Here is a 15,715-nt window from a genome sequence, read left to right on the forward strand (position 1 = left end):
AATATAAGTTAGTAGTCAGCCCAGTTTTTCCAGTGCTTGATCACACTTGCCCTGTTACTATATGCTATTCCTCTCCGTCCATTTTCAGAGACAAAATTTAAAAATATGTACCCATCAATATCTATTTTTAAGCTTTTCATTTTGTTTAATGCTACCAAAAAATTATGGATAACAGGTCATTAAATAACTGAAAATCATGGCAAATTTAATACTCGTGGATGCACAGCCACTTGTAATAAAGGTAGTTAAGCGCTTTCAAAGAATGTAATTGATTTTTTGCTGTGCAAAAAGTATTTTTGTTAAAATTACATTTTTCTCCTTTTACAGTTCATGTATGGGTCATACCATAAGCCTCATCAAACAGATTGTGGATGCCTGCCGACCACAATTTAAATCAGGTTGAACGGCAGTACCAAATCCCTCAGCTATTTTCATCCCGTGGGGGTTCATGACCCTCAAGTTAGAATGGATTGACTTGTTGTGAACAAAATTTTCAGGGAGTGGGAGTTATGTGGCAGAACATTAACACGTATCAGCTAGAACACATGTTGTCGACAACTACCTTGCTAATTGACCACTTAAATCTCCAAGGAAAAAAAGAGACATTTTTATAATGATGACATGTGCCATGCAGTTTTGATCTTATACTTTTTGAATCCCTTTGTTTTTTTCTCAAAAAGCATCGCTATAACTACCTTTAGCCTTTGGTTCCACTTCTTCTCCCACCTACCAGTCTTTGCACTTAAAGAATCGTTTTTTTTTGCAAAATTGCTTTCAAGCAGAAACTTCAGGAGAGATGTCTGATCCCTCCAATTTAGCTTCATAAGAGTATATGATACTGAACGCATATCAATTGTATGTGCTCTGCATGTTCCTTCAGGAAAGGGGAATCTTGACGAAAAACAGCTTGTTACCAAACAAGAGAGTCCTGGGAAGGAAGACTCATTAAAAATAAGAAACGTACAGCTACTATAATACTGCTTCAGCAATGAGGTCAACAGTTATTTTTTAACTTTGAAGTGATTAACATCAATTGCTAAAATATAAATCTAGTAAATTTATAGATATGTTTGAATTAAATTAATTTAATTAATTAAAAAAATAGTAAAGTTTGTCAGTTTATATACCATATTTGTATCAGCAGTCTTTTTTTTTTTTAAGTCAGTTAAAAAAATAATGATAATTTGTGTGGGTTGAAATCTGACCAGATTAGTTATTTTTCACTTTCTGCAGCAAAATATTACTTGAATTACCAAGAATTTAATGGATTCTGTTTGTCTCCAGTATTTTTATTTTTTTTCTTGTTTAGATAGCGAAACTCTCTGGATATCCATGTGCTAGCCCATGATAATTAAATTATTATTTTTATTATTTTGTTATGGCCTCAACAGATGCTCTCCCCATGAGTAGCTGATCACCCCAGAACCTCGTAAAATTACGAACATAAGTAGTTTCTAATTTGTTGTACGACAAACATGAATTGATAAAAGAATCTATAACACTTCATTATAAAAGCAACACTTTTCTTACATTTTCATCCACTGTTCCACAGTAAAAATGCACTTCCTTAATTTGACCCTAGTTCTTTAGGAGTCTATTCCTCATCTGTGCTGTTTAATTACGTGTTATAATGGCACACTACACTGATGGGAACTGTTACAATACAACAACCTTCTGACCTACTGGAGACTTTTTCGAAGCCTGATATCTGTTTGGTGCCTGTCACCTTTAATTACAGTGTTAACTTAGACAAACGAGCAGTATTCCTGAAGGGCAAAACAAATTAAAGTTCCGAATCCCTGTGTTCCACAAACTATCTGGCTGCTCCCAGCTCAAACCCGCCGGGATTTAAATTATCAGGGTTTGCCTGGCTCTTCTTTCCAGGTGTACTTGACAGTGCAGAGAATCAAATATTCTGCAGAGGGAGTACTGGCACTTGACAGTTGCTAACACCCCCTCTCCCCACCCTCTAACCCCAACCTCACACCCTCCCCTCCACTCCTTTATCGTCGCTGTCACTGCCTCTTTTTTGAACAACCCCGTTTCATCATCTACTGACTCTCCATAAGCTGCTCCCTCCATTCATGCCACGTTTCGGGGAACGCTGTATCTTGTGGACCATGACTGACGGCGACAGTCTGTCTTGCAAGAGCAGTCTTGACCTGCAGCTATCAGAGCGGGAAAGCATGCTTGTTGCTCTGCTCTCTATTCCTATTAAGCCAGAAGACAAAACTTTGCAGCTCCTTAAAATGTTTTATGCATTATTTACTGCAATTTACAATGCTTGAGGTAAGTGGCCGGCAGGTCTGACTTTGTGTTTCCGTCTTTAGAAAAAAAAAAACACTAAACAGTCTTTTCAAAGTGATCTCACCCGGTACCCGTGAACTGCACTTCCAACATTAGTGGGCGTGAGTCAGCAGCAAGCTGACCTGAATAATACCTGGATTAATTTTTCTATGTTAATAATTTTTGGTTTAATTGTAAGATTAGCGTTCTTCAGACCTTATAACACACTGTTAGCAGTAAGCAGTAAAAAAGAATCGTGTGTATTATTATTATTATTATTATTATTATTATTATTATTATTATTATTATTATTATTATTGTCATCATCAACCTAAAACACATGGTTTTGGTTTGTGGGAGGAAACCAGGGCACCCAGAGGAAAACCACGTGAACACAAATAACACATAGAAACCCCACACAGAGTGAGACAGATTCAAACCCATAGCCCAGTAAGTCTGAGGCACCTGTACTATCACAGCACCTATTATTGTAATTATTATTACTAATACAGTTTTTTTTTTCAGTGATACTCCTTTGAGAAGTAATGATAATGAAGAAATGTGTCAAAGACAAGCAAAACCATCCATAAGAGTGTTCAGTAGTATCCATTCCAAAACAGAAACTGAGTCACAACAATGCGGTGGGTGTAAATGGAGATTTTTAAAGAGGCATTGCTTATGTCTTAGTTTGTATCTGTATTTGTACTTGAATCACTTTCTAGTTGGATGTGCACACAATGGATATAGGAAGTGACAGTAAAAACAGGTGACAACAGGTGAATTGCTAGACAGAAGTAAAAGAACAATAGCAGTATTTGAAGGTGGCAGAAAGCTGCATTGGAGACACACTGTATTAAAATTAGCTTTAGATAAGATTTTCTATTAATATGTCAGCTATTGCATGTAATAATAGTTTTAAGATGACATGATCAAGTGAATATTACTGTAAAAAAGACTGGAATATTATAAATTAACCAATGAACTTCATATTTTCATGCATAGTATATCCTTCTGTATATTATGTTACATGAAATATATATTATTTGGGATAATTATAATTGCTCCATAGAGGAACCATTTACAAAATTAACTAAAAAAAAAAAGGTCAATTTTTGTTGGATTGTTGAAATTGAGTTTTTCTCAGTCTCTGCCTAATTCCCGTAAATGCCCACTTCATCTGCATTACCTACACATTTTTGTTTATAGCTTTTAAATAACTTCATATTAGGTGACCAGTTCTTTGTAGCTTCACCAAAAATATGTAATAGAAACTGCACTTCAGTTCAGCACACCATTAAAGGCAGTTAGCTAATGCACTGGTAAAATTCAGAACACGAGATGCACCCATGGCATCCACAGAACCTATAAGGGTATATGCAAGAGGGCCGAAATAACGGTTGTTGCATAATTAAAAGCAAAACAACAACTCAGCAGGATTCCTTAATAGACCTACTCATATTTTACAGTTTTTGGGCTCAGAGCAAACTGAAGTTGGTCCCCTTGTCTAATTCATAACAGAACACAATGCATTAAGTAAGATCCTTGTTCACAGCTGCTGGCGTAATAGATGTGTTGAGTTGCATGGCTGCTTTTAAAAAAATATGCAGCCAGAGGGAACTCTGTATATTTTACTGACAGGTTTCTCAGGCAGCTCTGTAGTATATTGCTTAACATGGGTTACATTATTACAAAAATGTAATATTGTGGAGACTCTGGAACAAAACGAAGGGGAAAAAATAATAAAGAATAAGTAAATAACATGGAAATACAATTACTGCTTCTTTATTGCTGCTTCCCACCTCCCTCATACTCCAGCAGGACATACCAAGAATTATTATTTGTATATTGTTGCCTAAACCACTATGGACAAAAAATACTAGTGTGCTAAATAAAGTATTGAAAAAGACAGAAGCGCACCAAGCAATATAATAATTTGGATTATTCTCATAGACTGGATTTCCATCATATCTGAGGTAATATCTGACAAATAAATAAATAAATATTTTTTTACGCATGCATGCAGGTAATCTGATACAAACAAACAATTGAACATATAAAAAGCGATTCAAAAACTAATGAATGTCTCAGTGTAGTTTAACTTAATGTTACTTCTATATAATTACTGTCATATCGTATTTGGGTTTGTCGTTCATCTCTGTGGTTTAAATGAAAAACTTATGAGAGGAAAGAGAGACCATTGGTCTGGCGCCATAGCAACCAGGACTGATCAGGCAGAATGTTGACAGCCCATGCTCACGTCGGGCCCGTGAATCTTCATATGTGAGGCTCATCACTTCCTGTCGAAGCGACACGAGGTCCCACTGCTCAGCCCGCCGACGTGCATTGTCCGCTAAAGTCAAATTCACACTTCACAGAGGCGAATGAAACCCCACTGGTGTGAAAACTGTTTGCCAGTGGCCTAATCATGATTGGCGTCTGCTTAAGAACACTAATCCCTTCGGATTGGAGACTTTAAATCAAAGCCTTTCTGAATTACCTCTGTACCCAACCTCCTTCCAGGGGTCTTAGCGACAATTAACGCGTAAGTATTTCAGGACGTCGGTAAAAGCAACATCCTCCAGGTTCCCTGGGACTAAGGCATATAGGAAAAACACTGGTTTGTCATTGGTGTTGGAGGCCACTGGTGCTGTGTGATCCCATTAGCAAACTGAAGCATGGCCAAGTGGGGGAACGATGCTTTCCTTTGATGGGTTGATCTGAGCCATGCGAATGTGATGGACACACCGTTCTGAATGAAATGAATGGTTACTGTGAGAGATCATGACAAGAGTATTCCTAACTGAAATACTGTTCAAAGTCATAGTAATGAGCGTTAAAGTCTGTTTCTGCCCTACAGTCATCATTAATAATTTAAAAGCAATTAAGACTGAGGCAGGAGGAAATCATGCACTGTTTTCCACCACAAAGCGGGGACTGACTCCCCTAAAACATGCATTTCAGGCTACAATTGTTAGACAACAGGTGTATTCAGTGGTCCCTGGTAGTGAATATACACAGTTACTGAAGCCCGTAATTTAAACATTTAAAAAACTGAAACCTCTTTTGACCCTTTTGGTGAAAGTGCCGTAATGTGTATGAAAATGTGCCACCAAAATATTTTCGCAATTTTTAACGTATTTATATTCATGAATGTTGCAGCTGTTACAACATGAACTCTTGGTTTGAGCATAATTCTGAAGGTATGGGTACCTAAAAAAATACATGCTCAAGACCAAAAAAGCAAGATGAACAAACAAAAACGTAAAAATAACATTTAAAAAAATTAAACCAAACGTGGAAATAAGTTTATTAATTACATTCTTTTGTCTTTGGTTTACAGGAAAACATTTACGCAAGCATCTGCCAAACCTACCTTGAATAAGTCTGATAGGTTGTCCCTTTTATGGTCCTAATGTCCCAAAAAATGCTGAGTCAGGCTACACCTGTAAAAAGACACAAGTGTCACAAGCATGTTCAGACACTTTATCCACAATATCCCATCCCCACAGCTCACATGCGTCAGCAAGACACTTTCACTGCTGCTGCGGGGATACGTGAGCGCTTTCATTACCGTGCCATTACCATTATCATAATAATTAGCATTTCTTTCTCTTGGTGATGGTGACTCTCAGCTCTACTGTGTCTCCTCTGTAACTGGGCAATGGAGTTATAACATCTTCCACACTGATGTCAGCTTGGATCGACAGCTTTTCAGTTTCTTTTTTTTTCTAGTAGTCTGTAAAGCTTGGGGGGTATGGTGGTGCAGTGGGTTGGACCGGGTCCTGCTCTCCGGTGGGTCTGGGGTTCGAGTCCTGCCTGGGGTGCCCTGTGATGGACTGGTGTCCTGTCCTGGGTGTGTCCCCTCCAGCCTCATGCCCCGTGTTGCCAGGCTAGGCTCCAGCTCCTCGCGACCCCATAGCGGACAAATGAATCGGACTGTGTGTGTGTGTGTGTGTGTGTGTGTGTGTAAAGCCTATTAAAAACTATCATTTAATGATACAGTGAAATCATATTGTGTTCAGTATTAATAAATAGATTTTGCATATTGAAGTAATTATCTGGTTTTAAATAAATCTATTTTTTTTTACATTAAATATTTTATAGATCGGCTAATACGTTTAACTAGACAGGAACTTGTATTTTCCAGCATGTAAGAATGCCTGATGGTATGAAATAATCGTTTGTGGTCTTCCTTCAGTTTAAAAACACCACATGACACTAATGACACGCAAATAAGTGGTGTAGAGAAACATGTTTCCATGCCTTATTGCTCTGGAGGACCACCTGCTGCAAACCCGTTGCTCTTTGACAACACGTGAACAACGTTAATAGAGCGTTACGGAAATAATTTCTTTTATGGCATCTCAGATGCCAATATCCCACAGCGAGAGGGCCATTGGTCCTCTTTCCTCTGAACAAAGATCCTTGTGCAGCTCCTTTCATACACAACATCTCTGAGGGTAGCAGTCAGACAGTTCTCCTATGGTTATTGTAACACGGTGTTCTGTGCGTGTTCTGCCATTGAGATCGGCCCACTCGTGCCACACATCGCACACATGGAGGCTCTTGCTGTGCCTGCACAGAAGATATAAGCTTCCGATTTCCGGCCTGCTTCTGTCTGTGAATCATTGCTGGCATTCGGCAATTTGTTATCTTTGGGAGATCCTATTTCCGATTTGTTGATGCAGCAGATGGATTCTCTCACTGTTGCCATTTATTACCTGTCACCAGACACCCATCCTGCCTTTTCTCTTTCTCACAAGAGAAATAGGCCCTGGGTGGGAAAAAAAAAATAGGTACTAGTGATTTCAAAAAAAAAAAAAAGCAAAAGAAAAAAAATCCTTGCAAAAAATAAATAAATTGGGCTTCAATAGAACAAATGTGATAAAGAAAAAATGTGCACGTTGGTTGAGGCATCACCTTTTTAATACCTCATAAACTATAAATCCCAAAAGGTTTCATACATAAGGCTGGGACATCACCACGGTTCCATATACAGGAAACATTCAGTTGTTTCTAATCCACAAGAGAGAAGAAGATTAGAAACATCTGGACTAAAGCATTAGACAAAAGCAGCATTGCTGCTAAGCAGACGTTCTAAAGAACAATAGGGAGGAAGAGAGAGGTGCCTGAGGTTTCCCGTACTGGTCCACAAAAAAAAAAAAAGAAAAACGATGATGCTTTTTTTCTTCTTTTGCATTATAGCATGTCAGGACATGACAATGTAGTGTCAGGCATCAGCAAGCGACAAGAAACAGGTTACAGCCACAATACTATTTCACTAGCAACATACAATGGTGCAGCAAGAGCATTTATAATAAAAGCTCTTCCAGCATGTGACAAATGATAAAATGTTAATCCTTTTCTTTTTTTTTTTTTTATGAGGACATTTCCTCTCTGTGGATTTCTCTATTCCTTAAATTTAATTTTAGTCTGGTTGAATAACTAACCTCACAGTCCAGGCACAGTGCATTGCTTCTGCAGTTTATGTATAGTACACAGATAGGCCTCAGACTGTAATAAGTCGTCCCACTTCATCATCTATTAATACTTGCAGCACATCTATTCTAGAATGATGTCTATTGTTGAGATGAAGCAATATTTCAGGCGTGTTGTTTCTGAGATACAGTAGTACAAGCTGGGGACACTGGGCTAAATGCCCGGGCATATCCCAACCGACCTGACGCTGCCATGATGAAGTTCAGAAATTTAGCATTGTTTCTGCATCCTGCATAAATATACCAATTTTCCTTTACAATTTGTTAAACATCATGAATCTGAGAGGATAAATCAAGCAATATAGCTTGTCATCTACTTCCTCGTCAGATAGCAGTCAAATTTCACACACGAATAAAAATTAAAAATAGATTTGAAAATGTCAGGAAAGAGCATTTTGCCTTCTTTTTTCCCCAAAAGATGTTTACAGTGATTTGTAGTCAAGCAAAGATCTCATGGTTGCATTTAAGAGGGGCAGTGAGAGAAGCTTCTTAAGCTCTTAGTCTGTATATACGTCAGAGACTTCATAAATCTCCTCATCCTCATGAAGCAGCCAGAAACCCATTTTTTTACTGTTTGATAGTCAAATTGTAAAGATCTATGATAAATCAAGGATTCTGAGAGTGTAGTTTTCTAACATGGTGTCGACAAAGGAAATTCCAGCCTGTGAGCCACAGCTAATGGAGGCTGGAGGTGATGGCAGCCCCCCCCCAGGTCCAATAATCCTGAGTCCAAGGCAACCAAAGGGCTTCTGTAGTCAATCGTATGGAAGACTGTGACTCCCAGCAGGCCGAGAGGAGAGTGACCAGCTTCTGTCAATGACTGTCTGACTTCAGCATGCAAGATGAGACAACTGATTAAAATACCTAAAATCAATCTGTTAGGACTGATTCTGAAGATTATCTCCCCTGTCCCCACCCGCATGAAACAACCGAGGCGCACGCAGTCACCTTATTTAGCAGAGAGAAACGAGCGACAGTTAGAGCCAGACAGCACGTCACCACAAAAATGCCACTTATTATCTTTTCATGGTCACGAGGAGAAAGAAAAGATTCATTGCATTTCCAAGTTTCAGACCCAGAAGTATTATTAACTCTGTTAAACTTCATCTTCAAGTTAGCTCCCCTTACCATGGTTTATAACTGGGAATTCTGACATCCTGAAATTCAAATGCAGCTCTGCGGAGTGAATTGGGGAGGGCCCCAGGTGAAGGTGGAATAACAACTTCAGTGTAGAAAGAAACTAGTTTTAAATCAGTGGGACATTTTAACATTTTATATTTTCCAGTCTGAAACTCAAGCAAAAATGCCAGAACACCAACAAGCCACACCAAAACAGGAATACAAAAAAAAGTGAAAACTCATGTGCCATGTGTACGGTCTCCCATCTTTGCTTGAGTTTCATATATACCTGGAGGTTCTGAGCAGCCAAGCCCTTAACTTGATTCTTACACTAAGTTGAGTGTGTCTTCTTTTCCCCAGATATTTTTCAGTTTTAAATTAGTGGGAAGACTGAAGCCCATGTGCATGAACTTGCTTCATGCATAAGGGCATGTTGCTCCTGTATTTTATAAAACCCTTTCCCCGAATGCAGAGTTCATGTCTGCCTCAACCTACACCGAAAAAGCACAATTCCCAGTTAAAACGCAATAAGTCCGATCAATGTATTCCAGGGAGTCCACATGGGTTTAACTGGTTTTTAATGATTTTATTGCTTATGGCTGGATAAAGCTGATCACAAAGGTTCAGTGATGGACAGGGAGTGAAGGATGGCTATTCCTTTTTCTAGGAAGGTGACAAAGAGTGAACGGTGAGTACAGGGACATGGACCACGCCATTGCTTTCCTTGCACCACTACAAACCGAAGATCCTCCCATCAAATTAGCTTTTTTCATGCCTCTTAGGCTCAACCATGTAGCAGTGAGATTTTAAATTAGTCACCATTATTTAAATTGAAAATAATTTACAGAAAGAAACGTGAAACAAAAAGGGAAAATTGCAGCATAAAGAGTTTTACTTATGGAAAATTAGCTTTTATTCATTGACTTATCATTGGCTTTGATCCTTATACTGTATAATGCACCTCAGCCAGCAAAAATGCCACCATTCATATTAAATTAGCTTCAATACTGGAGACAGCTCTGTTAATTTAGTAAACAGTGTGACTGATAGTTTGTAAGGGGAAACAAGCCCAGGTGTGACCATTTAAGTCCAATTATATTCTTTCCAATGCTTTCCCTTATATTTTCTTGTTTTTATTGCACCAAAGGACCCTTTTCTTTATTCCTTCTATTTTGTTGATATATTATTGCTCATAGAGAGCAAGAGGTAGCAAACCCTCCAAGCCATTACCGCCACCAGACACCCTTTGTTTTTTACAGTATTTGTTTACAAACTATTTACTGACTGCCTCTAATGATTAATTTATGATCTGATTTGTAATGTAAGAGCTGTCTCAATAAGTGACAGTTGGCTGTATAAATTACAGGGAACAAATTACAAGCTAATGATTAGAGAGTAACTACAGTACAAATGAGAATCACATAAAGAGTGACCCTGAACAGAGATTTTAGAGGCCTACTGATGTCAGAGAGAAGACATGCTACCCAGAAAATGTACCTGATTTCTTTGTTCATATTTTATTTGGCTGTTTAGCTTTTTAGATCACTGTTCTTATTGTTATTGTTAATCATTTAGCTGATGCATATCTCAAAAGAAATGTATAAAGTTTATACACTAGGCTGCTTATAATGACCTAACCATTTATACAAGCTAGGGAACTTTAATGTGAGCAATTCATTGTAAGTACCTTCATTATCAATGTTACTGCAGCTGGAGTGGGAATCTCAACCCGGGTCTTTAAAGTATAAGCTGACGGCTCTTAAAGGTACACTGTTTGCTATCCCTTCTATTTATCCAAAGCAGTTTACAGTTTTACTGTTACTTTGTTTTGATCTTCATGCCGTTAATTATGCCCCTATGTCACTGTATCTTCTGCAGCATTCTGATTTCACCACCACCCCTCTGTAGACCACTCTGTGCTATGTTCTTTTTGTAGTTGATGGTAGTATCTTTTATGGGTCATCCAGTCTTTGTTGCCTGCCAGTTTAATTCTACAAGTATAACCCATGTCAGTGTTTGCTACCTTTTCATCTCTATTCCTTACCGTTAGCCTTAGCAAATGACTACATTACTTAGAGTTTTCTTATAAGACCCCCCATAGCTATTTGAAATTCAACATTGAGACTGCTGTACCCCTGGAGTGGAGTCTAATGGGTGTACTGTGCAGTGGAACATTGCCATCTGAAATGAGTGCACTTGGAAAGAACTTCATTTCAGATGGACATGCAAGAAGAAAATGGAAACCTCTCCCAGGATATTCCCTCTCTGATCATTGCCTGTGTGTGTTTTATTAAGCTCCATGCAGTGTCCAGAACCCAAGCGGACTAGGTTATTTAACGTGAAAGGTACGGTTGTCTAGTTTTAGCTTAGTTAACTTCATATAAACAGTAGCCCAGACAAATGCCAGGCTCTGTCATGAGTGCATAGAGTACATATTGTAATATCCTTTTGTCACACAGTTCACTGCTCATTCTGAATGCTGCTCACACCAAATAGGTTTTCAATTAGCTGCAATTCTCCATAACCTGAACCTATCCATTAAAAAAAGTCATATAGACTTTTAGTTATGTAGTCTATAATTATTGCACAATCATTAAATTGTGATTATAGCATGCTTTAATGGTTTTGGAGGACTGATCTGAAAGACCAGACTATCTTAATGCAGAGGGATCTGCAAAAAGCATTCGTACCTTTGTTCTGTAAAAGCAATTACCATTAGACTCTTGGGGGGTGGGTGGGGGTGCTTTCTGAGTCTCTAATGCTACTTGTGTCGCAGTATTACATGAATGAAGCCTGAGAAACAGCAGGAGCTTAGATGAGTGATGATCAAAATGTACGACCCAATCAATACACCCACTCCCAGGCACGACAAGCCACCAAGAACAGTTGAGACGTTTGATTTGTCTGATTGCTTTTTTCTGCGTCGCCGTCATTTATTTGCCGACTCATTGCTGCAATGGGCAAATCCTGCTGCAAGGTCTTTGGTTAAAGGATCAGAACCCCTCTCCAGTGTGTCCTCAGAGTTATATCTTGACAAGCCTTGAGATCACTGGGTTTTGCTGCCCTGCTGTTGAAAACCTTGGTCACTACACTGATATATCAGTGATTTTTTTTGTATACAGACACAAACAGTAGATGATGAGTCAGTGCAAGACTGAAATATAGGGCGGAAGCTCAGCAGCACGAGTGGATGCGTTTCTATCCTAGACGATGCCTGTCTCTTTCTGCAGTTCAGGAGCGACGGGCTGAATGGTAACTAGACAACAGTGATGTACCTTGGTATATTTTTGAGTAAACCCAATGTATTGTCAAATGACTACGGGATGTAACTGACACAAAAATTCAGGAGTTGGGAGCTGGTGAAATACTGAAGTATAATTACAACACTCACCAAATCTAAAGGAAGGGGCTGTCATGGCAAGATGTCCCTCAGCACTTGCATAATCACATAGAAACAGCATTTTGGATGTTGTCAGGTAGATTCACAAAACAGGATTTGGCTGAAGTCTGTGAAACCCTTGAATATGCATCTGGACTTCTCTAGTTTGTGCTTATACTGGGCCTTGAGCTGTTTCAGTGAATATGAAGGAGGCTTTGAAAGTGTGGTTGCCTCCTGCAATGCTTTCCTTTTTAATGTTCTGCTGGCATGGTGCAAAGATGATTTCTTTTCTTAAAAATATTTGATGTGTGTATGAGCAAAACTTAAAATTGTGTCTTTTGCAGTTTGCCTTCATTGTACTTCTGCAGGGGGTGCGGTGGCGCAGTGGGTTGGACCACAGTCCTGCTCTCCGGTGGGTCTGGGGTTCGAGTCCCGCTTGGGGTGCCTTGCGACGGACTGGCGTCCCGTCCTGGGTGTGTCCCCTCCCCCTCCAGCCTTCCGCCCTGAGTTGCCGGGTTAGGCTCCGGTTCCCCGTGACCCCGTATGGGACAAGCGGTTCTGAAAATGTGTGTGTGTGTGTGTACTTCTGCAAAAACACAATTTCTGTGCAACTGTAAATTTACCATAACGAAAAGACACACATTGCTCTACAGTGCACACGCACACACACACACACTTTCTGAACCGCTTGTCCCATACGGGGTCACGGGGAACCGGAGCCTACCCGGCAACACAGGGCGTAAGGCCGGAGGGGTAGGGGACACACCCAGGACGGGACGCCAGTCCGTTGCAAGGCACCCCAAGTGGGACTTGAACCCAGACCCACTAGAGAGCAGGACCCGGTCCAACCCACTGCACCACTGCACCCCCTCTCTACAGTGCAATGAAGTTTTGATCTTTGTATTCTTTGTTACAATGATCATTATCCATTTTTCCATTTTCAATAACCACTTATCCTGAGTAATCATTTAGTGCTATTACAATTTTATTCTACCAAATGTGTTTCCACATTAACAATGGAATCACCACCACCATCATGGTATATCTGTTATCTGTTATCTGTTACATGTAGTTGCATGCACAGACAAATTAAACACTGAAAATTAATATAACTGTTGCATCATGATTATTAGAGTCGATTTATTATATAACTGTCAAGACACTGACTGTCTTGCTGTGCATCCAAATGCGGACGAAAAGGGTGATGTTCTCAAAAGTAGAATGAATATGTGTGTGTGTGTGTGTGTGTGTGTGTGTGTGTGTGTGTGTGTGTGTGCGTGTGTGTGTGTATATATATATATCTATATACAGACACCACTCGACTTACGCAAATAGACCGCTCTTTAACCCCTTACGTAAATCAAAAGTTATATGTGTCAGATTCCCCCTCCTCCCCCATCATTCAGCATTGTAACATTAATAATTTTCCATCTCAGTTATTGCACCATTACATTTCTTCATTATTATTATCTTCATGTTAGCTGTTCCTGTCACATGCGCCTTTATATGTGCAGCATCCTTCACTACCGTATTTATAGTCGATACAGCTAAACCTGGTTCCCGTGCTGTAGATGATAATCTTTGTCTAACTTAGTACTTCATTATTTTCAATTTCATCTCTAGATCGATTGCTGTACTCTTGCGAGATTGTTCTTGTTTTCCTTACATTTTCCGTGTATCATTTAGCAGACGCTTTTCTCCAATATGACGTACATCTCATAGAAGATACAATGTGTGCATTACATTAGCAGAAAGTATAAAATAATGTGCATGCCAGTAAATCTGGATTATATATGAGAAGATCAAGAAGTACCACGGCCTGAAGGAAGAATTGGAACGGATGTGGAAGGTGAAGTCCAGAGTGATCCCAGTGGTAATAGGAGCACTCGGGACTGTGATGGCCAACCTGGGAGAGTGGCTTCAACAGATTCCGGGAACAATATCTGAAGTCTCTGTGCAGAAGAGTGTAGTCCTAAGAACAGCTATGATACCGCACAGAAGTAGAGGACGTGCAGAGTGTCTTGTAAGGGAAACTGATTGAATACACAGAAATGTGACCGAGACCGGACAGGGACACGGGACTGGGGCAAGAGCAAGGAGGACGGATGCGCACGGGACTGGAGATCAGCATTAGAACACAAACACACTTTGAACAGCACTTTAGAAGCGGTGAGTAGACACGGAGTGGAAATCGCTGTGGAATCGATATGAATCACTATGGAGTTGTTATAGAATTGCTGTGGAATCATTATGGAATCACTATGGAACCACTTTGGAATCACTGTGTAATTGCTATGGAATCACTATGGAATCACTTTGGAATTGCTATGGAGTCGCTATAGAATTGCTGTGGGATCACTATGGAATCACTATGAAGTTGCTATGGAATCGCTATGGAATCACTATGGAATCACATGGAATCGCTATGGAATCACTATGGAATGCCATAAAGACCTTATCAAGAATCTGCAACTAGATGTTTGTCTGTCACTCTGTTTATAGTGCTGGGATTTGGTGTTTATAGAGTTCAGGAGTGGCTCTGGGGAGACCCCTGTTACGTTCATTCTGAGTCTAATTGTCAGGGATCGTGACAATAATGCCAGTGTAATTACCCAAGAGCAAGTATTTTAATATAAAGTCAACAGGTGCAACTTAATTTAGAGTGGTAAACTAGGCAATGAACAACTGGATATATCCTATTATATTCGTATAAAAGTTATTCTCAACATTTAACAGCAGTATATTTGAAGATATTAAAAACTTTAGTTTTTATAAACTTTTATATAAACTTTACTTTTTTATTCTGTATTTTTTATTCAGTATATTTCTATCAACAAAGCAAAAAAAAAAAAAACATTTCTTTTCACCCGTAGTTATTTATTCACATACTGTACATACATAACAGTTATGATATTTCCGCATATTCTGCTGGAAACAGTTCTCAAAACAAATTGATTCATTCTGGAAAATAATATGCTTCTTTAACGACTTATATTTAAAGCTTCTAAATTTAGATCAGGACCACATTATCCAAATTTAAAGGTAAGACGATTTTACAGACATTGGGAATTTATTCTAAGTCTGGGAACCCTGCCAATTTCAGACATAGGCTGTGTGTACTTTGGTATAAAGAAAACCTTGTTGGCAGTGAAAGCCTTGCTTTTATAATCATTTATTGAGAGAATGCCATGCACAATACAGAGACTTGCTAAATGGATAAAAGAGGGATGTAGAGGAAAGTTAGCTACAGCGGGGGTGTGAGTCTTCTAATGTGAATCAAAGGGGCCCCCACTGAAATTAACAGGCTTGCAATAAACACTAATGTGGGAGAGTCAGTACTGCATGTGCACTATCAAACAAAGACAGTTAAGTAAATAGACCTACAAAATGTACTGTAAATCTATTGCAGAGGCTGTCAAAACAGATTTCAGTT

At 39.2% G+C, this 15,715-nt stretch overlaps 1 protein-coding gene across 1 annotated transcript in view; it reads right to left on the bottom strand.

Moving 5' to 3' along the window:
* Positions 1 to 15,715, bottom strand: part of tnr (tenascin R (restrictin, janusin)) — a 152,515-nt gene that overhangs the window by 58,163 nt on the left and 78,637 nt on the right. The window contains exon 4 of the mRNA XM_018753180.2: positions 5,660 to 5,729. The gene's annotated coding sequence lies outside the window, so the exon portion shown is untranslated. The remainder of the gene's footprint in view (positions 1 to 5,659; positions 5,730 to 15,715) is intronic.

Source organism: Scleropages formosus, chromosome 3 (genome assembly GCF_900964775.1).
Source record: "Scleropages formosus chromosome 3, fSclFor1.1, whole genome shotgun sequence".
NCBI lineage: Eukaryota > Metazoa > Chordata > Actinopteri > Osteoglossiformes > Osteoglossidae > Scleropages > Scleropages formosus.